The sequence below is a fragment of the Chiloscyllium plagiosum genome, chromosome 30 (assembly GCF_004010195.1).
Source record: "Chiloscyllium plagiosum isolate BGI_BamShark_2017 chromosome 30, ASM401019v2, whole genome shotgun sequence".
NCBI lineage: Eukaryota > Metazoa > Chordata > Chondrichthyes > Orectolobiformes > Hemiscylliidae > Chiloscyllium > Chiloscyllium plagiosum.
This window is the reverse complement of record NC_057739.1, coordinates 32,321,535-32,346,738: the sequence shown is the minus strand read 5'-3', so window position 1 is coordinate 32,346,738 and position 25,204 is coordinate 32,321,535. Positions and strand designations below refer to the sequence as shown.

Sequence of the window (25,204 nt, the reverse complement as noted above, 5' to 3'; positions counted from 1 at the left end):
GAAGTACATTCTGGGATTGTTCCTGATCATGTGGTAACAACATCACAAAGCCACACAGAATAAAAATAAGGAAGTTGAAGATCAATCATCAGAGACCATTTTTGATCAAATAGATGGGGAAAAACAAGACCACTTGGAGGCCACTGGATATTTTTAGTTCAGAGAAGCTAGTTGAATGACAACAGAAAAATGAAAAACTAAAGCAGTTGTATCAAAAAGCATAGAAAAAAAAAGGATTCTGAGTGCATCCCAGAATGTTAATATCTCAAAAATGAAGTCTTGATGAGGAAATGGAGACCATCACATATTCAGACAGATGAAAAATCGGCAGAGGTTCATTAAGTTATGCTACCACTGGGTTAGAGAAAGGGAGCATTGTGGTAGCACATGAATTAGCAGTAGGAGGCCATTTGGGAGTAAGGTAAACTCAAGCCAAAATACAAAACATTTTTATTGGCCTGGACTGTATAGATGTGTGGTTGAATTTTGCCAGACATGTCATATGTGTCAGGTAATTGGAAAACCTCAGGCAGTGACAAAACCTTAATACCCATTGCTGCATTTGAGGAACCTTTTACAACAATCTTATTGATTGTTGACCTTAATGGATGTGACTATAGATTTCCACAGCCCATTCTGTTATGCAGTATCATGGCGAAAAAGATTGTAAAGAGTTACTCAAGTTTTTACTACCCACAGAAATACAATAAGATCAAGGATCAAATTTTAAGTTAGTCAAGGATGTTACACATAGCTTAGGAATAAAACAATTCAAATCCACTGCTAATATCCAGAATTACAGTGAGTGTTAGAATAGTGACATCAAACTTTAATGACCCTGATGAGGGCTTATAGTCAAAACTACCCAGCGGATTTGTACAAAGGAATTCCATTTGTACTTTATCCAATTAGTGATGCACCTGATGACTCGACTAAATTCTGTCCATTTGAATTAGTTTTTGGACATTAGATGGAAACATTGAAAGTAATTCAGGAGAAATTGGTGAGTTTGAGTTCAGAGACAACATAGTTGGACTGTGTGTCAAACTTCCAGTAAAGATTACATAGATAAAAGCAAAGGGTCAGTTAGACTCGAAACATCAGCTCTTTTCGCTCCTTACAGATGCTGCCAGACCTGCTGAAATTTTCCAGCATTTTCTCTTTTGGTTAATGATTACATAGTGGTGAGTTGACTAGACAGCAATTAAACGTAGCACAGCATGTGATGAAACAGGAATAGGCAAGGAATCAAAAATTCACAATTTTGCTAGTGGAAATGAAGTGTTTTGACTGGTTGGTAAACCTTAAAAGGCAAGGTTTAGTGGCCCTTGAAAGGCAACTGAATGAGGTAAATTATTTGATAAAAACAACAAATAGAAAGAAAACTCAGTGGATCATGTGAATGTGCTCAAAAGGTATTTTGATAGGAAAGAAAAGCAAAAGAACAATGCATTATTGGCTGCAACACAGAGGGAAGAACCAAGATCAGATGATTCTGAATTAGGCATTCCTCAAATTAAATTGGACATTGAGGAAACTCTGAAAAAAACTGGGATAAATTATTGAATTACCTTCCAGAGGAATATTGAAATGACCAGAAAGAGTTATTAAAATCTCATGAGATGATATGTGAGAATAAGTGAGAAGTACTAATCTGATTATGCATCATGTAGATATAGGAAGCATTGTTCCAATTAAGCAACATCCTTATAGACGTAACTCTCTAACGTTGGCACAAGTTCAAAAAGAGATTGAAAGTATGCTCAAAGATAATACAATCAAAGTGAGTTGCTACGAATGGAGTTTGCCCATAGTAACAGTGCCAAAACCAATGATTGTATGTGGATTATCACAAAGTTAATGCAACAACAAAATTTAACTCATATCCTATTCCATGTCTGGAAGATTGCATTAAGAAGGTGGGACAAGCTACGGCAAGTACCTTTGTCAGAAAAAGGGAATTTTGGCTTTTGTGACACCAAATGGATGGTACCAGTTTAAAGTCACGCCATTTGGTATGAAAAATGTGTCGGCCACATTTCAAAGACTAACCAATAAAGTCATTTTAGGATAATCCAATTGTGTGGTATACATAAGCGATTTTTAGTTACATATGGAAGGAATATTTGAAGCATCTATTTATTGGAACTGTTTGATTGACTTCAGGTGGGCTTGTGATAAGCCTGGCTAAGAGCGAATTCACAAAAGCACAAGTCACGCTCCTTGGGTGTGTATTGGACATGAACAGATGGCCCAACAGGATGTGAAAAGAAGGGGAGTTTCTCATACCATTGACAAAGAGATCAATACTACGATTCCTGGCACTTAGTGGTTTTGATCCAGAGTTCATACCAAATTTTAGCAATGTGGTTGTTCTACTGACTGACCTGTTGAACAAGTGCAGAAAATTTCAGCAGACAGAAGTGTTAAATGGCATTTGACAACCTGAAAGCTGTGTTGTCCACCGCTCCAATGTCAGCAACACGTAACAACCAACGGCCATTCAAGGTGTCTATCAATATGAGTGATGTGGGTGTTGGTGCTGTATTCTCACATGATGATAAGATAGGAAGACCTATTGGATATGATTTCAGATTTTGAGTTTGGTGTTGGCATTTCAACTTTCCAACATTTGAGACAATTGTATATACTGATCATAAACCTTTAAAGTTTTTGAAAAAATGTAAGGACAAAAATTCCAACTTTACCAAACTTGTTGTTGCAGCCCTTCACAATTTGAAAATTATACATGTGGCAGGACGAGAGAACTTAATTGTTATAACTATGATGAAGGAAGAAGACAAAGGTGTGGAAGAACAAGACTGAAATGGATTATAGTATTGAATACTTGCATACTTAGAGTCAATGTAATGTAGATGTATTGTACTAATAGCATAAGACTAAAGGATTTTAAAAGTTAAGCTATCTTTGCATATTGATGGGTTTTATTAAAAGGGGGGAGCTGTGACCATACTATGGCTTTAAGAGGTGTATTTTTACCTTTTTAAAAGGTAGAGGTATCAAGTAGTCTGTTCAAAGCCAATAAACAACTTGAGGTCTTGTAATTTTTCATAGAAGCAGCTGAACGGGTGGGGTCAAGTTCCTAGAGATCTAAGATTTAACATTCAGTAGCTAAAGGAATTTGGAAGCTGCTATAAATCTCTCCCTGTTACAGCAAAATGCTCGAGTTCTCTCTCTCTCTCTCAGAATTTTCTCTTGATGCTCTTTCCTCCTGGACTAGAGAAATGTTGCATGTGAGATAATCTATTTTACTGAATTTGCCTTCGCCAAGGGCATGTTTATGGGATGTTACTGTCTTGGAACAATTAATCAGTGATAGTTAAGGTATATATAATTTTGTTAAATATTTCAATAGTTACAGTTATGCTCATTTTTAAAAATTTCTTATATTGTCTGTATTTTAACTATAGTGCAAGAATAAAATGTGTTTTGCTTCAAACCTGGTAGTTTGACCAATTAAATACATCTGGAACATAACACCTTACATTTGCCTTTGAAAATAAGGAAAAGTTGGTGTCCAGGCTATCTTAATATATTTTGTGGGGGTTTGGTCTGGTCCATAACAATATTGACCTTTTGCAGTTCATGACAGAGGACACACAGATCCCTCTGTATCTCTCAGCATTAGGGTAACATCCATTCCTTTCATTCTGTCTGCCAAAACATCAATTTCACAGTTTCCCCATGTTATAATGCATTTGCCACATTTTTTCACATTGACTTAACCGATCAATATTTTTGCAACCTTCTTGTGTCTTTTTCCCAACTTGCTTACCTATGTATCTTTATGTTGTCAGCAACATTAGTAGTCATACCTTTCAACCCCTCAACTCAGTAATTTTATATAAATTATAAACAGTTGGCATCCAAGTATCAGTCCCTGTGGCACACCATGTTACACTTCACCAGCTTGAAAAAACCCAGGCTCTTTGCTTATTGTTAGCCAGCCCATCTACTATCTTTGTTGATATGCTAACCCCCATGCCATGAGCTTTATTTTTTCAGTCACCTTTTACATACCACCTTAGCAAATTCTTACAAATCTAGATACAGTATATTCACCAGTCCCTTTTATGCACAACATGTTACCTCCAAGAAATCCAATAGATTGGTCAAACATGACTCTGCCCGATTACCTTGAACTTACACAACTGCCTTGCTATGTCACCTTTAATGAAGAACTTCTGACATTTTACCATTTCTCGTCAACAAAAAGATGGTGGGTCTGTCCCTTGAAATTGTTCTTCCTTGTTGGAATGGATGGATTCTGTATATTCTGAAATATCCCCTTAGATCCTACTGACACCAGTCACCAGCCCACTTGATTGGCACTACATCCAAAAGCATCCACTTCCTCTATCACTGACACTTCGGAGCAGCAGTGTGTATTATCTACAGGATGCATTGCAGAACTTCAAAGATCCTTCAAAAGCACTTTACAAACTCAAGATCACTTCTGAGGAGGACATCAATTACATGGGAACACCACCACCGGCAAGTTTCCCTCCAAGTCACTCACCATACGGACTTGAAAATATATTGCTGTTCCATAGTGTTGCTGGGTCAAAATCTTGGAATTCCTGAATTTACCTATACATTATTCAATCCAGTTTACTGCATTTGCTGCTCACAATGTGGTTGCTGTGTACTGGGGAGACAAAATGCAGACTGGGCGATCACTTTGCCAAACACCTATGCTCTATCAGTAAAAAAAGACCCTAAGCTCCCAGTTGCCTGCCACTTTAACACCACTGTGCTCCCATGCCAACATTAGCGTATCAAGCCCGCTGTAGTGCTCCAACAAGTTCAACACTATTTGGAGGACCAAAATCTCATCTACCAAGGATGCAACATTGAGTTCAATAATTTCAGAACGTGATCATCCTCCACACATCTAGGTCCTCTGTTATATCCGTTACTTCCGGAACAGGCAACCCATTTTCAACTATTCACACTATTCACAAGCACCCTACCCAGTATTTATCTCTCTCACAGCTCATCAATGATTTATTTGTTTACCTATCCCTTTTTCTACACTTGTCTCACACTGGGCTCCATATTCATGTTCTCTACTCACTCCCACCCCAATTCTGTTATCAGCACAAATACCACCCTTTCCAAGCTAATATGAGTTCTGAAGAAGGATCACTGGACTTTAAACAGTAACTTTTATTTTCGTTCAACAGATGCTGAGAGACCTGTAAGTCTTTCTACAGCACTCATTTTATTTCAATTTTTCAACATCTGCAGTTCTTTGTTTTTATTTTGTTCAAGTATTAATTAATTTCAGTGGAAAGGAAACTTAGATGTTTCATTTAACAAGAATGAGTCCTACTCCTACTTTTCAATATTGTTACAGATCTCCCAAGATGCTGTCCTTTTTTAAACTGTCCGTTCTTTTCCTTTTTAACAAGCTTGTTCATGCAATTGCTTTGATCAGTTCAAGATACACACGATAAATTATGCATTAAAAACTTGCATCGCCCTTCAGACATTTCAAAACTATTCATGGCTATAAAGTAATTAAAATGGACCTAACAATGAAATGTCATGATGTGAATAACAATTAGTTCCCATATCTCAAATGTCAACGCCACACAATCAAAAATCAAAAGAATTCCCTGATGGTTAGGATGTTATCCAACAAGTAGTTCAATCTGAATTACTGATCTCAGACAGGTCAGTAGGAAGAATGCTAAAAATGCAAAGTTCAGAAATCAACACTCATTCCGTTTCCAGTTCTAGCATGGCAATTACTTATGGAACTGTGTAAATATAGACATTAGTCAATGACAGAATTGAGCTTTTGCTCAATGCTCATCATCTGTCAAACTACCTGCCAATACTCATCATCAACATTTAATATCATAAAATTTAGCAGAGGATTTAGAACATTGTTCACACCCATACAGATTTAAATCAGAGAATGTGTAACTTGTTCAGAAGAGAAATTGGATAGGTTTCTTTTTACATGTCCACAGGACATGACATAGATTATAAATGGTTTAAAAACAATATATTTCGTTTTAAAAAAAGGGCTAAGTTTGACATTCAAAATGGTCATTAAAGATTACGTAATTTACAGATTCAGAAATATTACGTCAGTACAATTGCAAGGAAAGAACTAAACAAAACACCCTAGTAGAATTTCATACTCATTATTGTGTGGACACATTAAAAAGAAGACAGTCAATGATATCTTGGACTGGCTGTGTCCAGGTACAGCCTGATAAAAAAGACAGACGCAATTATACCACGCAGATTGGCATACCATCCTTTTATATAAAAAAGGACTCTTTGCTCCTAACTGGAGAATTAGATAAGGGTTCTTTCAGAAATGTGGAGCTGATAGTACAGAACAGTCACAGTAAGGCAAACCATGCCCCTTTTTCATAGCACTTAGCTTCCATATTTTGGAATTTAAATATTCAGAATCACAGTCATTGTGACAGCTGCTGTCAAACTGTAAGTAGATAAGACAAGTGAGAGGCTAGAGTGCCAGGAAGGAGAAGGTCCAGTAAAGGTAGATGTCATCAGCTGGTTGATGCCAAGATCCAGGGTGGGCAAATTTGGGCTTGGGATCGGAGCAGGCAAAGAGAGGTAATACAATGTGAGAAAGAAAAAGAGACAAAAGAGTCAGATGTGCGGAGGGGATGGAGATGTAATATAATGCATGATCGCAAGGGTGCAAGTGGTTTGAGGAGGTGAAGTGACAGTGTGCAAGCAAGTTTTCATCAATTGAATAGTTACTGAGGTGCTAGACTATGAATTTAATGGTTTTACTTTTCCTGAATAATTGACCAAAATTCATCAGAACTCAAATTTTCCAATTTAATGGAAATATTTGGAGAGTTAAAGCCATAGAGCAATTGTCCAGCAGAATATTCAATTTTCTGGGCAATTCCTTCAGGGTCTGCCACAATAGGAATTCCATAGGGTCCGTATGTACAAATCAGATCTTTTCCTGAACAACCACCATCTGGCCATCAGAAAGTTGAAGTCCATATTTCAATAAATATTTAATTATGAAATCAACATTAATTTCATTCTTAGCCAAGTAATTATCCTGCTCTAATTTGAATGAAGGAAAAGTTAGGTATGGAATGTTTATCCAACTCTTCCGCCAAATCATTTCAGATGCAACTCTATTTGAATTGAATAATCTACAAAAGTACATAAAATAAAGACAATGAGGATATTTTCGACCTGCACCCTTAGTAACTAATCCTTGTACTGCAGATCTACTTGTTTCTGTAAAACCTGACCAATATTCATCCCAATTATTACAAAATGCAACTGTCACTTTCGTCATTCTAAAAATAACAAATTCCTTCACAATTTTGTTGTTAAAGCCACTGCATATCTTGGACAAACAGATTCCAAATCCTGTTTATGTATCAGGTATTTCATCAATGAAACTATTTATAATTCATCTAAATCAAATAAAAATGCAGTAGTTTGGATGTTATTCTGGCTCTATTCTGAAATTTAGTTTGCTCCTCTACTAGGATTGTGGGATTCATCTTACTGCATGTCTTTAGGAATTCAAATAGGTTTCATTCAGCAAAATAAAACCTTGAAACCCTGCCAATATGGTCAGAGCGCCTTGCAGAAATACATGGATGTTTTCCAACAAACAAGGTGGAGAGAGTTGTTGATAAAGCCACTCAAATAAGGTTTACAGCAGGAAATTTATTGCTTTGCTGATTAAGAATGGTTACTACTAAAGGTCAAATTATAAATCCAAAATTGAGAATTATTCAGTGAGAGCAGGAAAACATTCCAAAATAAATTCCAAAACATGGATCATTTTTAAAAAAAAGAATTAAACTATTTCCCCATTTAATTAAAGGAAAAAGTCTTGAATTATTCAAATACAAATGACAAAAAATATTGCAATACTCAGCTTGCAAACAAACTCACGGCATCCCTTAAAATTCAACAGGTTTAGTTACATTTTTGACTGGTTGCTTAATATCCTACCAAACAAGTCTGCTTTTTGCAATTCTAGTAATTCAATCATCTTGCTGTTGTTGAAAGAGTCAAATTTTAGCCACTGGTTGCAAGTCACTTTATCTTCATTGATAACTGTTGCACAGTTTTTGAGATTCATTAAGAAAAGTAGAATGTGTCCCTTCTATGTGAATATTCCTTTCTTATCAAGGACTGTAACTTTAAAAAAAGGAAATCTGAACTAACAAGCAACAAGATTATTTATATCGGAAAAATGCTGGAAATCTGAAATTGAAACAGGTTATGGTGGAAATATCTGCCAACTGTAAAGAAAGGTTAACATTTGAAGTCTTATTATTTGTGATCTGAACTGGAACAACTTATAAAAAGGTGGAACAGAGAAAGGGAAAGTGGGCTAAATACAAATACAAAATAACATGCATCATATGAAGTGATTACATGAGAGAACACAAACTGATGAAATTATGGAAGGTACTGGAGCCACATTGGTCAGAGTATTGAGTACTGGAATTGGGAGGTCATGTTGCGGCTGTACAGAACATTGGTTAGGCCACTGTTGGAACATTGCGTGCAATTCTGGTCTCCTTCTGATCGGAAAGATTTTGTGAAACTTGAAAGGGTTCAGAAAAGATTTACAAGAATGTTGCCAGGGTTGGAGGATTTGAGCTATAGGGAGAGGCTAAATAGGCTGGGGCTGTTTTCCCTGAAGCGCCAGAGGCTGAGGGGTGACCTGATAGAGGTTTACAAAATTATGAGGGGTATGGATAGGGTAAATAGGCAAAGTCTTTTCCCTGGGCAAGGGGAGTCCAGAACTAAAGGGCATAGGTTTAGGGTGAGAGGGGAAAGATATAAAAGAGACCTAAGGGGCAACTTTTTCACACAGAGGGTAGTATGGGTATGGAATGAGCTGCCAGAGGAAGTGGTGGAGGCTGGTACAATTGCAACATTTAAAAGGCATTTGGATGGGTATATGGGCTTGGAGGGATATGAGCTGGGTGCTGGCAGGTGGGAGTAAATAGGAATCCTAGGATATCTGGTCAGCATGGACGGGTTGGACCGAAGGGTCCGTTTCCATGCTGTACATCTCTATGACTCTATATAAATACGAGATCTGATGCATGTAATTAGCTCAAACGGTGAAATTTTGCTTTCTTCTGTAATTATTTTAAGAAGTCAAACATCTTTCATTCGGTCATGCATCCAATAATCTGAACCATAATATTCATTCACATAGCATTAATAGTAATAACGAAACCTGCAAACTTCAGACTAGCCAAGTTATTCTTTCAGTGAAGACTTTCAAAGGATTACAAGTACAAAACATGAATATAATTGAATACAGGAAAACAAGTTAAATAAATTCCTGGAAAAGTATCTGTCAATCAGTTTTGCTGTTTTCCCTTCCATCAAAGTTTCCAGGCAGATATATTTTGAGTTCCTATCTCCACTTAGAAATGTCACTAAAACTGCAACATGTACTAGGCATTTGAAAGGGTAAATCTAATATTGTCCTACTGTAAGACAGGGTTCTTACAGTTAAATATAGCTTGAAAAAACTCAGCAGGTCTCACAGCATCTGTGAAAAGAAAGCAGTTAAAGAAAACAGAGTTAAAATTTCAGGTCCAGTGATCCTTCTTCAAAACTAGGACTCCTCCAAGCTTGCACAGACACGTTTGCCTTTCCATATTAAAACTGTCATCACTTACAGAATCCCTATCTCTCTAGTCCATTTCTATTCATGTATTTGTTCCAGATGCTTCTTGAATCCTGCTATTATATCTACTTCCAAGACTTCCTCTGGCAGCACATTCCAGGCGTTCACCACGGTGTGTAAAACTTGCACATCTCTTTGAAACGTGTCCCCCACCCCCACCACAACTTGAACCTGTGTGCCCTAGTAATTGGCCCCTCCACCCTGAGAAAAAGCCCCTTACTTTCCACTGAATTCATGCCATTCACAATCTTATAACTTCTATCGGATCATCCCTCAACCTCCTGCGTTCCAGCCGAAACAAACCTCAATCATCTTCGTTACCTTCTCGAAAAACTTAATCAAGTTAATGAGGCACGACCTCCCTCACATGAAACCATGCAGTCTACTGGCAACAAGTCCACTTGCTTCTAAATGTATATAGACCTTGTCCCTGAGAATCTTTTCCAATAATTTCCCTACCATTGACTTGAGGCTCACAGGCCTGTAACTTCCTGGAATATTCCTGCCGCCCTTCTTGAAAAATGGGATAACATGGGATATTCTTCAGTCTTCTGGGACCCCACATGTGGCCAGAGGTTACAAAGGTGTCTGTCAATGCTCCAGTAATTTGTTCTCTTGCCTCCCTCAATATTCTGGTATAGATCTCATCAGGACTCGGAGTTAGTGAAGAAAACACAAACAAAACTTTCTGAATATAAATTTTCCCCCAGTTAGACAATTTTTCAAACCTATTGCGCCATAACAATGGCAACTCTCTGCTTTTATTTTTCTTATGGAAATTCTTCAGATCCTTCTATACAAAATTGTTCCCAAAAATCAGCAACTTTAGCTTAATAGGGGAAATGAGACTTTTAACCTTTCACTTTTTAGAACTATAGATTGTTGCTTAATCTAGATCTTGCCTTATGGAAAATTAGGCAATTTGTTTTAAATAACATTCCATATATGTTCACATGTCCCTTTTGCAACACATGAATATAGGCAATTTAATCTTTGAGGCTTCTCATCACTCAGAATCAAGCTGACTTTAACTCTATTTACTCACCTGAGTTCCATGCACTAGCCTAGCAAAAATAATTTACAACTGGCTTCACCTGGACATTTATCTGGGAGATATAGTTCCAGCCAGGCAAAAGCCTACCCACACTGGCTTCTTGCTATCACCCATGAACAACTCATTCTAGATATTTTTAAACTTTTTAAATCAACCTGCTCATACTTGTTCTGACATACTTTGGAGCTGGTGTGACTTGATCCTGGGTCCAGAGGAAAGGACACTACCACAGTGCCAAAAAAACCCAACACATATATAACTTGAAAATGAGAAATGAGTCATCCTGAATGTGCTCAAAGAAATTGTTCCGAAGTATCCTACAAAATCAATTAGTCATCTTAATCAGCTCGATAAAATGATTTCTTAATTTTCTATGTTCACAGAGTGGGTTCTTTCTTGATTATATGTTTTTGAGATATGTCTCTTGATTAAACTTAAAATACAAGCCATAACTATTAATATAACCTGGGGCAATGTTTTGTAGGGGAATAAGACGGTGATATTAGATTGTGAAGGACCAAAAATGGTCTTTAGTAGAGTGATATGTGCTTCTTGTCGGATGTGGGAGTTTAAAGAGAGTTTAAGGGTTACTGCGGATTATAGCTGCAATAAATGCTGTTACATGACAATCTTATCAGATCAAACAGATCGGTTGGACAGGCGGTTAGAAGCAATGAGGAATTTACAAGAGCAACAGTATGTGATGGATGGCAGTTATGGGAAGGGGGGAAAGTCTCAGATACAGTCACAAAGATGGGTTAACTCCAGAAAAGGTAAGAGGTAGGCAGCTAGTGCAGGAGCCTTCTGTAGCTATACCCATTTCAAACAAGTATGCTGATTTGGAAAATATAGGGGTGATGGATTCTCAGGGGAATGTAGCATGAACAGCCAGGTTTCTGGTACTGAGACTGGCTCTAATGCAACAAGGGGTATGTCAGGTTCCAGTAATTCAATTGTGTTAAGGGATTCTCTAGTCCGAGGTACAGACAGACGTTTTTGTGGCCAGCAGCGAAAAATCAGACTGGTGTGTTGCTTCCCTGGTGCAAGGATCAAGGATGTCTCAGAAAGGGTGCAGAATGTTCTCAAGGGGGAGAAGGGTCAGCAAGAGGTCATTGTCCACATTGGAACCAACAACACCGAAAGGGAAAAGGTTGAGATTCTGAACGGAGATTACAGAGAGTTAGGCAGGAATTCAAAAAGGAGGTCCTCGAGAGTAGTAATATCTGGATTACTCCCGGTGCTACGAGCGAGTGAGAGCAGGAATAGGAGGATAGAGTAGATGAATGCATGGCTGAGGAGCTGGTGTATGGGAGAAGGATTCACATTTTTGGATCATTGGAATCTCTTCTGGGATAGAAGTGACCTATACAAGAAGGACGGATTGCACTTAAATTGGAAGGGGACTAATATACTGGCAGGGAGATTTGCTAGAGCTGCTCAGGAGGATTCAAACTAGTAAGGTGGGGGGAGGACACCAGGGAGATAGTGAGTAAAGAGATCAATCTAAGACTGGTACAGTTGAGAACAGAAGTGAGTCAGGGCAGGCAGGGACAAGGTAGGACTAATAAATTAAATTGCATTTATTTCAATGCAAGGGGCCTAACAGGGAATGCAGATGAGCTCAGGGCATGGTTAGGAACATGGGACTTGGATATCATAGCAATTACAGAAACATGGCTCAGGGATGGGCAGGACTGGCAGCTTAATGTTCCAGGATACAAATGCTACATAAAGGATAGAAAGGGAGGTAAGAGAGGAGGGGCAATGGAGTTTTTGTTAAGGGATAGCATTACAACTGTGCTGAGGAAAGATATTCCTGGAAATACATTCAGGGAAGTTATTTGGGTGGAACTGAGAAATAAGAAAGGGATGATCACCTTATTGGGAATGTATTATAGACCCCTTAATAGTCAGAGGGTAATTGAGAAACAAACTTGTAAGGAGATGTCAGCTATCTGTAAGAATAATAGGGTGGTTATGGTAGGGGATTTTAACTTTCCAAACATAGACTGGGACTGCCATAGTGTTAAGGGTTTAGATGGAGAGGAATTTGTTAAGTGTGTACAAGAAAATTTTCTGATTCAGTATGTGGATGTACCTACTCGAGGAGGTGCAAAGCTTGACCTATTCTTAGGAAATAAGGCAGGGCAGGTGACTGAGGTGTCAGTGGGGGAGCACTTTGGGGCCAGCGATCATAATTCTATTAGATTTAAAATAGTGATGGAAAAGGATAGACCAGATCTAAAAGTTGAAGTCCTAAATTGGAGAAAGGCCAATTTTTATGGTATTAGGCAAGAACTTTCAAAAGCTGATTGGGGGCAGATGTTCGCAGGTAAAGGGATGGCTGCAAAACGGAAAGCCTTTAGGAATAAGATAACAAGAATCCAGAGAAAGTATATTCCTGTCAGGGTGAAAGGAAAGGCTGGTAGGTACAGGGAATGCTGGATGACGAAAGAAATTGAGGTTCTGGTTAAGAAAAAGAAGGAGGCATATGTAAGGTGATATGACAGGATAGATCGAGTGAATCGTTAGAAGAGTATAAAGAAAGTAGGAGTATACTTAAGAGGGAAATCAGGAGGGCAAAAAGGGGACATGAGATAGCTTTGGCAAATAGAATGAAGGAGAATCCAAAGGATTTGTACAAATACATTAAGGACTAAAGGGTAACTAGGGAGAGAATAGGGCCCCTCAAAGATCAGCAAGGTGGCCTTTGTGTGGAGCTGCAGAAAATGGGGAAGATACTAAACGAGTATTTTGATCAGTATTTACTGTGGAAAAGGACATGGAAGATATATAATGTAGGAAAATAGATGGCGACACCTTGCAAAATGTCCATATTACAGAGGAGGAAGTGCTGGATGTCTTGAAACGCATAAAGGTGGATAAATCCCAGGACCTGATCAGGTGTACCCTAGAACTCTGTGGGAAGCTAGAGAAGTGATTGCTGGTCCTCTTGCTTAGATATTTGTATCATCGATAGTCACAGGTGAGGTGCTGGACGACTGGAGGTTGGCTAACGTGGTGCCACTGTTTAAGAAGGGTGGTAAGGACAAGCCAGGGAACTATAGGCCAGTGAGCCTGACGTTGGTGGTGGGCAAGTTGTTGGAGAGAATCCTGAGGGACAGGATGTATATGTATTTGGAAAGGCAAGGACTGATTAGGGATAGTCAACGTGGCTTTGTGCATGGGAAAGCATGTCTCACAAACTTGATTTGAGTTTTTTGAAGAAGTAACAGAAGATTGATGAGGGCAGAGTGGTAGATGTGATCTATATGGACTTCAGTAAGGCGTTCGACAAGGTTCCCCATGGGAGACAGGTGAACAAGGTTAGAACCCATGAAATACAGGAAGAACTAGCCATTTGGATACAGAATTGGCACAAAGGTAGAAGACAGAGATGGTGATGGAGAGTTGTTTTTCAGACTGGAGGCCTGTGACCAGTGGACTGCCACAAGGATCAGTGCTGGTCCTCTACTTTGTCATTTACATAAATGATTTGGATGTGAGCATAAGAGGTACAGTTAGTAAGATTTGCAGATGACACCAAAATTGGAGGTGTAGTGAACAGCGAAGAAGGTTACCTCCGATTACAACAGGGTCTTGACCAGATGGGCCAATGGGCTGAGAAGTGGCAGATGGAGTTTAATTCAGATAAATGTGAGGTACTGCATTTTGGAAAAGCAAATCTTAGCAGGACTTATACATTTAATGGTAAGGTCCTAGGGAGTGTTGCTGAACAAAGAGACCTTGGAGTGCAGCTTCATAGCTCCTTGAAAGTGGAGTCGCAGGTAGATAGAAGAGCGAAGGTGGTGTTTGGTATGCTTTCCTTTATTGGTCACTGTATTGAGTACAGAAGTTGGGAGGTCATGCTGAGGCTGTACAGGACATTAGTTGGGCCACTGTTGGAATATTGCGTGCAATTTTGGTCTCCTTCCTATCGGAAAGATGCTGTGAAACTTGAAAGAGTTCAGAAAAGATTTACAAGGAAGTTGCCAGGATTGGAGGATTTGAGCTGTTGAGAAAGGCTGAACTGGCTGGAGCTGTTTTCCCTGGAGCGTCGAACGCTGAAGGGTGACCTTATAGAGGTTTATAAAATTATGAGGGGCATGGAAAGAATAAATAGACAAAGTCTTTCCCCTGGGTTGGCGGAGTCCAGAACTGGAGAGAATAGGTTTAGGGTGAGAGGGGAAAGATACAAAAGAGACCTAAGGGGCAACTTTTTCACACAGAGGGTGGTACATGTATAGAATGAGCTGCCAGAGGAAGTGGTGGAGGCTGGTACAATTGCAACATTTAAAAGGCATTTGGATGGTTATATGAATAGGAAGGGATATGGGCCAGGTGCTGGCAGGTGGGACTAGATTGGGTTGAGATATCTGGTCTGCATGGACGAGTTGGACCGAATGGGTCTGTTTCTGTGATGTATATTTCGATGACTCGATGACTCTAAGAGAGAGAAAACAACTTACCAGGGTAAGCAATGGGGCACAGGTCTCTGACACAGAGTCTATCCCTGTTGCTCAGAAGGGAAGGGCAAAGAGCAGCAGAACATTCGTCATTGGGGACTCCACAGTTAGGGGGACAGATAGTTCTGTGGGAATGAGAGAGACTCACGATTGGTGTGTTGCCTCCCAGGTGCCAGTGTTCATGATGTCTCTGATCATGTCTTTGGGATCTTTGAGGAGGAGGAGCAGTCCCATAGGCACCAATAGCATAGGTAGAAAGAGAGATGGGGGTTTAAGGCAGAAATTCAGGGAGCTCACATGGAAGCTTAGAGCTAGAACAGAGTTGTCATCTCTGGATTGTTGCTCGTGCCACATGCTAGCGAGGCAAGGAATAGGGAGAGAGAGGAGTTGAATATGTGGTACAGGGATGGTGCAGGAAGGAGGATTTTGGATTCCTGGATAATTGGTGCTCTTTCTGGGGTAGGTGGGACCTCTAAAAACAGAATGGTCTTCACCTGAACCAGGTACAGAGGGGTACAGATATCCTGGGGGCAATTTGCTAATGCTCTTTGGGTGGGTTTAAACTAATTCAGCAGGGGGATGGGAACTGAAATTGTAGTTTAGTATATAGGAGGTTTAGAGTAGTGAAGTCAAAACTAAAATCGCAAGAAGTCACTGGCAAGCAAGAAGTTGGTTTGAAGTGTGCCTACTTCAATGCCAGAAGCATCCGGAATAGGATGGGTGAACTTGTGGCATGAGTTGGTATCTGGGATTTCGATGTTGTGGCCATTTCAGAGACATGGGTACAGCAGGGACAGGAATGTTATTGCAGGTTCCAGGATTTAGAAGTTTCAGTAAGAACAGAGAAAATGGTAAAAGAGGAGGTGGTGCGGGGCTATTAATCAAGGACAGTATTATGGTTGCAGAAAGGATGTTTGAGGACTCATCGACGGAGGTATTACGGGCTGAGATTACAAACAGGAAAGGAGAGGTTACCCTGCTGGGAGTTTTTTATAGGCCTACTAATAGTTCCAGAGATGTAGAGGGTCGGATAGCAAAGATGATCCTCAACAGGAACAAGAGTGACAGGGTAGTTGTTATGTGGGACTTTAACTTTCCAATTATTGCCTGGGAATACTATAGCTCAAGTACTTTAGATGGGTCAGTTTTTGTCCAATGTGTGCAGGAGGGTTTCCTGACATAGTAAGTAGACAGGCCACCAAGGGGCAAGGCCACATTAGATTTGGTACTGGGTAATGAACCTGGCCAGGTGTTAGATTTGGAGGTAGGTGAGCACTTTGATGATTGTGACCACAATTCAGTTGTGTTTACTTTAGTGATGGAGAGCGATAGGTATATCCTGCAGGGCAAGAGTTATAGCTGGGGGAAAGGCAATTACAATGCAATTAGGCAAGATTTAGAACACTGAGCATGGGGAAGGAAATTGTAGGGGATGAACACCATTGAAATGTTGAGCTTATTCAAGGACCAGCTACTGCGGATACTTGATAAGTATGTGCCTGTCAGGCAGGGAGGAAGTTATCGAGCGCGGGAGCCATGGTTTACTAAGGGAGTTGAATCTCTTATCAAGAGGAAGGTTTATGTTAAGATAAGATGTGATGGTTCAGTTAGGGCGCATGTGAGTTACAGGTTAGCCAGGAAAGACCTAAAGAGAGAGCTAAGAACAGCCAGGAGGGGATATGAGAAATCATTGGTGGATAGGATCAAGGAAAACCCTGAGGCTTTCTATAGCTAGTGCCCTCTTTTTTATTTACTCCAGGGATAAGTGACATTGCCTTCCTTAGTCACCTTTGAGAAGGTGACTGCCTTCTTCAACTGCTGCAGTCCATATGCTGTCGGTAGTCACACAATGCCAATAGGGAGGAAATTCCAAGATTTCGACTAGCAGAAGTGAAGAAAGTCATATATTTCCAAGACAAGATAGTGAGTGGCTTAGAGGCGATCTTGCAGATGGTGGTGCTTCCAAGTATTTAATGCCCTTGTCCTTCTATATGTCAGTGCTCTTGGTTTTGAATTATCAGTTTACAGAGCAGTGTGATGTCAACAACGTGGATTCAATTCCCATCACCGGTTTGAGGTTACCATGAAGGGCTCTCCTTCTCAACCTCTTCCCTGGCCTGAGATTTGGTAGCCCTCAGGTTAAATCACCACCAGTCACTTCTCTCTTTAACGAGAGAGCAGCCTCTGTGGTCTGGTTAGACTATGGCAACACAACAATGTTAACTAGCTGTTGCTGTGTCTGCTTTCTTCTTTGAATTAGGATTTTACATTGACAGTTTTCCAAATATCTGGGACTTTTCCTGAATCAACAAATTCTTGGAGGATTACTGCTAGTGCATCTACTATCTTGTAGCTACTTTCCTTTAACATCCTAGGATGCAACTCATAAGGTCCAGGGACTTAATGACCTTTAGCCCAATTAGCTTTCAAAATACTTTTATTTCCTCACAGTGATATTTATCGAATTTATTGTCTTCCTCTTTGCCCTTGATTATTTAGCAATTTTTGGTGCTATTAGTTTTTTCTTCCATGAAGGTGGATTTATTCAAATCTTCTGCCATTTCTTGGTTTACCATTAATATTTTCCCTGCCTCATTCTCTAAGAAGCTTATTTTTCACTTTGGTCTCTTTTTTTTCCTTTCCATGTAAAGAAGCTCTTGCTGACCATTTGATATTGTTTGCTAGCATGTTCTTGAAGTCTATCTTCTCTAATATTTTTGTCAGTTTTTAAAAATGTTACCATTCCTTTCGCATACTATTAATCTTTGTCATTGAATATTTTGGTTTCAATTTGAAACTATTCTTAACTTCTTTGATTAATCATGGTCGATTTAACCCATTTGCAGAATTCTTCTTCCTCACTTCCTTCTTTGTTATGAGTCAAACTATTTTCTTAAATGTCTGCCATTGTTCCTGAACTGTCATTTCTGCTAAACTCCTTACTCAATCCACTTCAATGAAGCTGACCTCATTCTTTTATAATTCACCTTATTTACATTTAGTACATTTATTTCTGACCCAAGTTTCTTACTCTAAAACTGAATGCTAAATTCTACCATGTCATGGTCACTATTTTCTTGGAAATCATTCACTCTTCGATAACTTATTATCATAACTTCATTGTACTTGACCAGTCCAAAGTACCTTTATCCTTGGTTGGATACACAATGTATTATTAGAGGAAACTGTCCCAAATATATTCTGTGAATGGCTCCTCATGGCTACTTCTGTTAATTTGGCTTTCCCAATCTACCTTGCAAGCTAAATTGCCTATGTGCAGGATGGAGCAGGTAGGACTTGAATCCAGGTCTCTCGGTCCAGGGCTAGAGGCACTACCACTGTGCCATGAAAGGTCCTTGCACGGTCATTTTTTTTCAAATCAACCTGATCAGCGATGATATTACACATCTCTGTAACAAGTAGGATTTGAACTTGAGCCTCCTGTTTCAGAGGTAGGAACACAATCACTGCACCACAAAAGTCCTGAGCTTTAAACTGAACACTCCCTGCAAATTGTGCTCACCTGATGGTACCTCTATGTCAAATGGCCAAGTACCCTTTGAGCCATTCTTCCTGTGGGCTCATTCAATTTCTTGAGACAGTCACGACTGGCTTCCTGCTGCATTACCAATTTCATGCACCTGATCCATTCTGACCCAATCTGCAGCCTAAACTGCCGACCTGAAGCACATGTTCTTCAGTGAGCTCTCTGTAAGATGTCTGATAGCTTTAATTACATTTTACTGGGTTTTCAGGGTCAGTCTTGCTAGTCCTGATAAAACTCACTAGTGATAGAAATGGTCACTGGAAATTAGCACAGTAGCCAGTGACAGGATTTTCCCCACCTGAATTTCTCCCAACAGAATCTAAGAATTCCACTCTTCATTGCTTTTGTGGAGGCTATGTGCCATTGTTTGCAGTGTTATGGCTAACCATTAGTTAATTATTTACATAAAATATTCCTACTGGAGTGAGAACCATAGCATTGCAAGTGACATTAAACATAATGGAACTCCAATTTCTGGTAAAACTATACGCAATTACTCTCCAGGATATACAAGAGATTATTTTCCTTCTGAACACAACAAAAAATTAACTATGGTGTAGTGAATCACAATAGACTTCTTGACATGTTTATATACTGCCATCTATTGTCATAACCAGGTAATTTTACAGAAATGCACATGGTTGGAGCAAAATGTGGAGGAATTTAGAACATCGGTAACAGATTTTAATTCTCTTCATCAGCAGGAATCATAAAAGTATTAAATTAAGACAATGGGGATAAGAGGTGGAGGGAAACATATCTGCTTTCTATGATTTTTGTCTGAAAACAGGAACAGGAAGCAGCATGGCATCTAATTCACAGTGGAACGTACAGATGAATAAATGCCCTTGTGGCATCAAATTCATCAAATTCTAGATTCACGGGACCTGCAAGAGTAAGACCTTAACTGAGGCCATGAAGTGGTCAGAACAATTTTGGTGAGGTAAGAATCTTGAATGATCAAATTCAAGACACAGGAACAATACTTTAGAGATATTGTTTAATATATGAGGATGTATTTGGAAAACCCATTAAAGTTGCAAGTTTCTTCTCTTTTGGTGGTTTTTCTCAAGTTACCAACCCTGAGTTAGGTTTTGTGGTGATTCTTATCCTTTTGAGTCTTAGTGCCCTTTTAGGAGGGTCTTGAGGACCTGCCAATGGATTGATCAGGTTCAATTACCAGACACAACCAGGTATTGACACACTGATGGTAGGGTGGCCCATAGGTGTCCATTACAGTAGGTGCTGGATGCACATAGCTTCCTCCAAATAAGGGTGCTTGGCGCCTCAGAGCCTCATGAATGATTCACTGCTCCAGATTTTCCCGAGGGTGACATTCCATTGTCCCAGTCAAGTGTAACTTCAGGTGTTTATTGCAGGGTCTGCAGCTGTCAAGTTTGTTTGCAAACAGTCTGTGGGTAGTTGCAGACTGTGCATTTGGATTAGCACAGTCACTTTAGTCAATGTTGGGTTCTATTTCCCAGCATGCTTTAATCATTGTCCACCTTTTGTAACTCCATGGTAGGTTTATTATTGTCCATCATAAGTTAATTATTTCGGGTGGCTCGTCCAACTACAGGGACATTTGTTAATTCCTTGGTTTAATGTGGCAATTTTTTTTTTATTTTGTAAAAAAAATGCAGATGAGGCAACATTTGTGTAAAGAAGAATGTAGTAAAAATGTAATCAGAGGTGGGAAACAATCTATGGGGCCAAATAAGTCTAAGCAATGAATAAAGATTTGGTGCTAGACAACCCACTATTTAGGCGACCATGTTCTATTAATCCTGAATGGAGAAAAGTTCCAAATTTCTCTCCCATTCATAGTTGTAATCCTCTGTTCAACTTATAAATGACATGGGATATAAACTATGAAAACATTATATTCTGAAAACATATTTGAAACCTTCCATCAAATTTCCTCTTTATGCCCACTGGTTCAATGAGAAAAACCCATAACTTGTCAAGCCTTTTACACACCCAAGTTCCTATTCCATATTTTTTGGAAAGATTTTCACGGCATCTTTTCCATGGCTCAAATATCCTAAGGATTGTATGCTGGACTCCAACTGTAGTCTAACTTGTGCATAAATTTAACATTCAATAAAAGGAAAGTTGTTTTAAATAGTAGAGTCAGAAACCTAATTGCCTTATGGTCGGTCTACATACATCCTCACCTTTAAAACTACGTCTAGATCGTTGTTCCAGTGTTAAAAACCTGATCATTTAAGATGCTTTTACTTTTCCCACCATAGCATAATTCTTCACATTTCTATGCATTAAGCTTCTATCACCAATCTGTAAATAGGAAAGAACTTGCATGTTATGGTAGCATTCACCAAAGGCAATCCAAAGTGGTTCAAAACCCATGAATTATTTTCAAATGTAGACAGTTTAACGTAGGCAAATAGACGTCAACTTACAACACAACAAAACAATGAGAATTTATTTTTCATAAAATGTGAGCATTACTGGCAAGTCCATCAGTATTTGTTGTCCATTCTTAATTGCCCTTAAAAGTAATGGTTTGCTAGGTTGATTCAGAGCCAACCATGTTCACAGACAACCACGTTGTGGATCTAGAGTCACATATCCTGATGAACATAAGGATGGCAAATGTTCTTTCCCAAAGACATTAGTGAACTAAATAAGTTTTTAATGACAACAGACAATAATTCCATTGTCACCATCATTGAGCCTGGTTTTAAAATTTCAGATTTTATCAATTGACTTTAAAAGCCTGGTGGGATTTTAATCCATGAGCCCAGAGAATTAGCCAGGATCTCTAATTCATTAGTCCAGTGACATCACCACGACACCACTCTCTCTGCTTTACTGATGTCGACTGCAGGGCAAGAACTCACTCGAATATTGAGGGAACATATCTGCTCTTCTTCAAATATGACCCTGGTAGTTTTTAGGTTAAGATTTAGATGTTTGTTAAACTGACAATCAGGACATCATGATTACTGCATGATGCAAATTACATGTCAAGGATATAGTGAACCTTTTAACAATTTCCCAGGGATGAGTGGAATTAAAGGACACTACTAAAAGATGAGAAATAGTGCACTGCACTGTGACAGTAACTCTGTCAAACGAAGCCTCGTTGCATTGTTTTCATTGCAGGTTTTGCAATCCGGCAGTGCTGTGCCCACAACTCCCCCTCACCTCCATTCAAGGCCTAAAGGAGCCTTCCACATCCAAAGTTTCACCTGCACATCCACCAACGTCATTTACCGTATCCGTTGCTCCTGATGCAGTCTCCTTTACATTGGGGAGACTGTGCACCTTCTCGCAGAGCGCTTTAGGGAACATCTCTGGGACACCTGCACCAATCAACCCCACTGCCCTGTGTCCCAACATTTCAACTTCTCCTCCCACTCTGCCAAGGACATGCAGGTCCTGGGTCTCCTCCACTGCCGCTCCCTCACCACCCGACGCCTGGAGGAAGAACGCCTCATCTTCCACCTCAGAACACTTCAACCCCAGGGCATCAATGTGGACTTCATCAGTTTCCTCATTTTCCCTCTCTTCCCCATCCCCCTTACCCCAGATCCAACCTTCCAGCTCAGCACAATCCTCATGACTTGTCCTACCTGCCAATATTCCTTCCCAACTATCCACTCCACCATCCTCTCTGACCTATCTACTTCATCCCCACCCCCATCCATCTATTGTACTCTGTGCTACCTTCTCCCCACCCTACCCCCCCTCCCTTTTATCTCTCCACCCTGGAGGCTCCCTGCCTTCAGTCCTGATGAAGGGCTTTTACCCGAAACGTAGATTTTCTGCTCCTCGGATGCTGCCTGACCTGCTGTGCTTTTCCAGCACCACTCTAATCTAGACTTAGATATTTGTCAAATATACAGTTTTGAAGGGTCACTGAACCAGAAACATTAACTCTGTTTTCTCTCTACAGATGCTGCCAGACCTGCTGAGTTTTTCAGAAATTTGTTTTTGGTCCTATCAACCTTGTTCCGTTACAAAGTTCTACAAAGTTTAGGATTTTGTACCAGTATTACAAGTACTTCTTTCTTCTGTCTAATTTTATGCACTGACATGAAAAAAAGACTGTTGAAACTCTCCAAAGTATGGACTGTTATCATTTTCACCTACAGTCAACGCTGATATATTCCTTTAATTCACCCAAGTTTTCTCAAAATGTTTGTATGAAAATCAGTGAATCTTCATCTTTAACAAAAAGAATAGTACAAAGGATAGAATTTTAAAAAGTTATATCAAATAACTAATATTTTACCACATGACCAATTTTATCATCTCATCCACTCCTCCTATTCTGCATGGAAAAATTCCTATCAACCAGGGTTACTTCAAAACAAAGCTCAGCGAGTATAAAGTCTCATACAAACATTTATTGCTGGGATTTCACCATAACCCAAATGAATGCACAAAAGTTCTATTCACTTATATGGTAAAAGCCAATAGTATAACAATCGATTTTGGCTTTCCAAACTTAAGTTAAGTCTGGAGCAACTATGAAGAAGGATGGATACTTACAACTCATTCACAATCACTTGATGAAGGAGCGTCGCTCCGAAAGCTAGTGTGCTTCCAATTAAACCTGTTGGACTATAACCTGGTGTTGTGTGATTTTTAACTCATTCATAGATTTTAAGTTATGCCCAGTACTTATAAAATGACATAACACTAACAACTTTGAAAGCATTTTGGGTTCTATACAACTGAGGCAAGAATGCACAGATTCTTGTATGGTAAATGGATGTACAGGTAGTCTGCCAGTTACCAGTAATAGCCTGACTATCATGCATCACAGTTTCCCAACAGTTTCCAGCCTCATGTATGTAATGTGCTCTGGTTCTACAATGTCACATGGTTCACCATTTGGTCCACCAATCAATTCGATCAAAAATAGTCCAAACAGGCAAAAGGCTGAATATTATTTGTCATAGGTACTTGGTTTTCTGCTATTTCTGACATGAGGGGGTTGACTTGAACTATTCCAGCCAGGTGAGAAATCAATAATAGGAGGTTTTTAATAATTGTACAATTCTGGCTTTAGAGTCATACAGCATGGAAACGGACCCTTTGGTCCAACTCAGGTTAGGGGAGAAAGTGAGGACTGCAGATGCTGAAGATCAGAGCTGAAAATGTGTTGCTGGAAAAGCGCAGCAGGTCAGGCAGCATCCAAGGAACAGGAGAATTAACGTTTCGGGCAAGAAGGGCTTATGCTCAAAACGTCGATTCTCCTGTTCCTTGGATGCTGCCTGACCTGCTGCGCTTTTCCAGCAACACATTTTCAGCTCCAACTCAGGTTAACCAAACTAAACTAGTCTTATTTGCCTACATTTGGCCCATATCCCTGTCCAAATATCTTTTAAATGTGGTAACTGTACCTGCATCTACACTTCCTCTAGCACTTCATTCTATGTATGAACTAGCTCCTGTGAAAAAGTTTTCCCTCTGATCCCTTTTAAATCTTTCTCCTCTCACCTTAAAAGCATGTCCTCTAGTTTTGAACTGCTCAATGCTTCATGATTTATAAACCTCTAAGGTCACTCCTCAGCCTCCTATGCTCCAGTGAAGAAAGTCCTGGCCTATGCAGCCTCTCCTCGTAACTTAAACCTTCCAATAATATTCTTGGCAATCTTTTCTACACCCTCCCTAATATTCTTATAAGCTGGGCAACCAGAACTGTATACACTACTCCAAAAGTGGCCTCGCCAACATCCTGTACAACTGCAACATGATCCAACTCCTATACTCAATGGTCTGAGCAATAAAGGCACCACCCTGTCTACCTGTGACACAACTTTTAAAAGAACTATGTATCCGGGATCCTAAGCCTCTGTTTGACAACATTCTCCAGGGCCCTAACATTAACTGTATGAGTTCTGCCCTTGTTCATCTTACCTAACTAGAGAAGGATGGGAAATAAAATAAGCAGGAGAAAGTGAGGTCTGCAGACGCTGGAGATCAAAGCTGAAACTTTATTGCTGGAACAGCACAGCAGGTCAGGCAGCATCTAGGGAACAGAAGATTCGACGTTTCGGGCACAGGCCCTTCTTCAGGAATGAGCAGAGAGTGTTAGAGGCAGAGAGCTTCTTCAAGGAAGGCATCCTTGTAAGAGGATTCGCAGTAGGTTGAAATCTTCGAGGAGAAAGTGAGGTCTGCAGATGCTGGAGATCAAAGTTGAAACTTTATTGCTGGAACAGCACAGCAGGTCAGGCAGCATCCAGGGAACAGGAGATTCGACGTTTCAGGCACAGGCCCTTCTTCAGGAATGAGCAGAGAGTGTTCAGCAGGAGAAGATAAAAGGTAGGGAAGAGGGACTTGGAGGAGGGGCGTTGGAAATGTGATAGGTGGAAAGAGGTCAAGGTGAGGGTGATAGGTCGGAGTAGGACGGAGGCGGAGAGGTCAAGAAGAAGACTACAGGTCAGGAAGGC

The 25,204-nt window shown here is 39.8% G+C and overlaps 1 protein-coding gene across 9 annotated transcripts in view; it reads right to left on the bottom strand.

The window, feature by feature from the left end:
* ttll11 (tubulin tyrosine ligase-like family, member 11) overlaps nucleotides 1-25,204 on the bottom strand; it is a 217,538-nt gene that overhangs the window by 153,187 nt on the left and 39,147 nt on the right. The gene's annotated exons all lie outside the window — the stretch shown is intronic.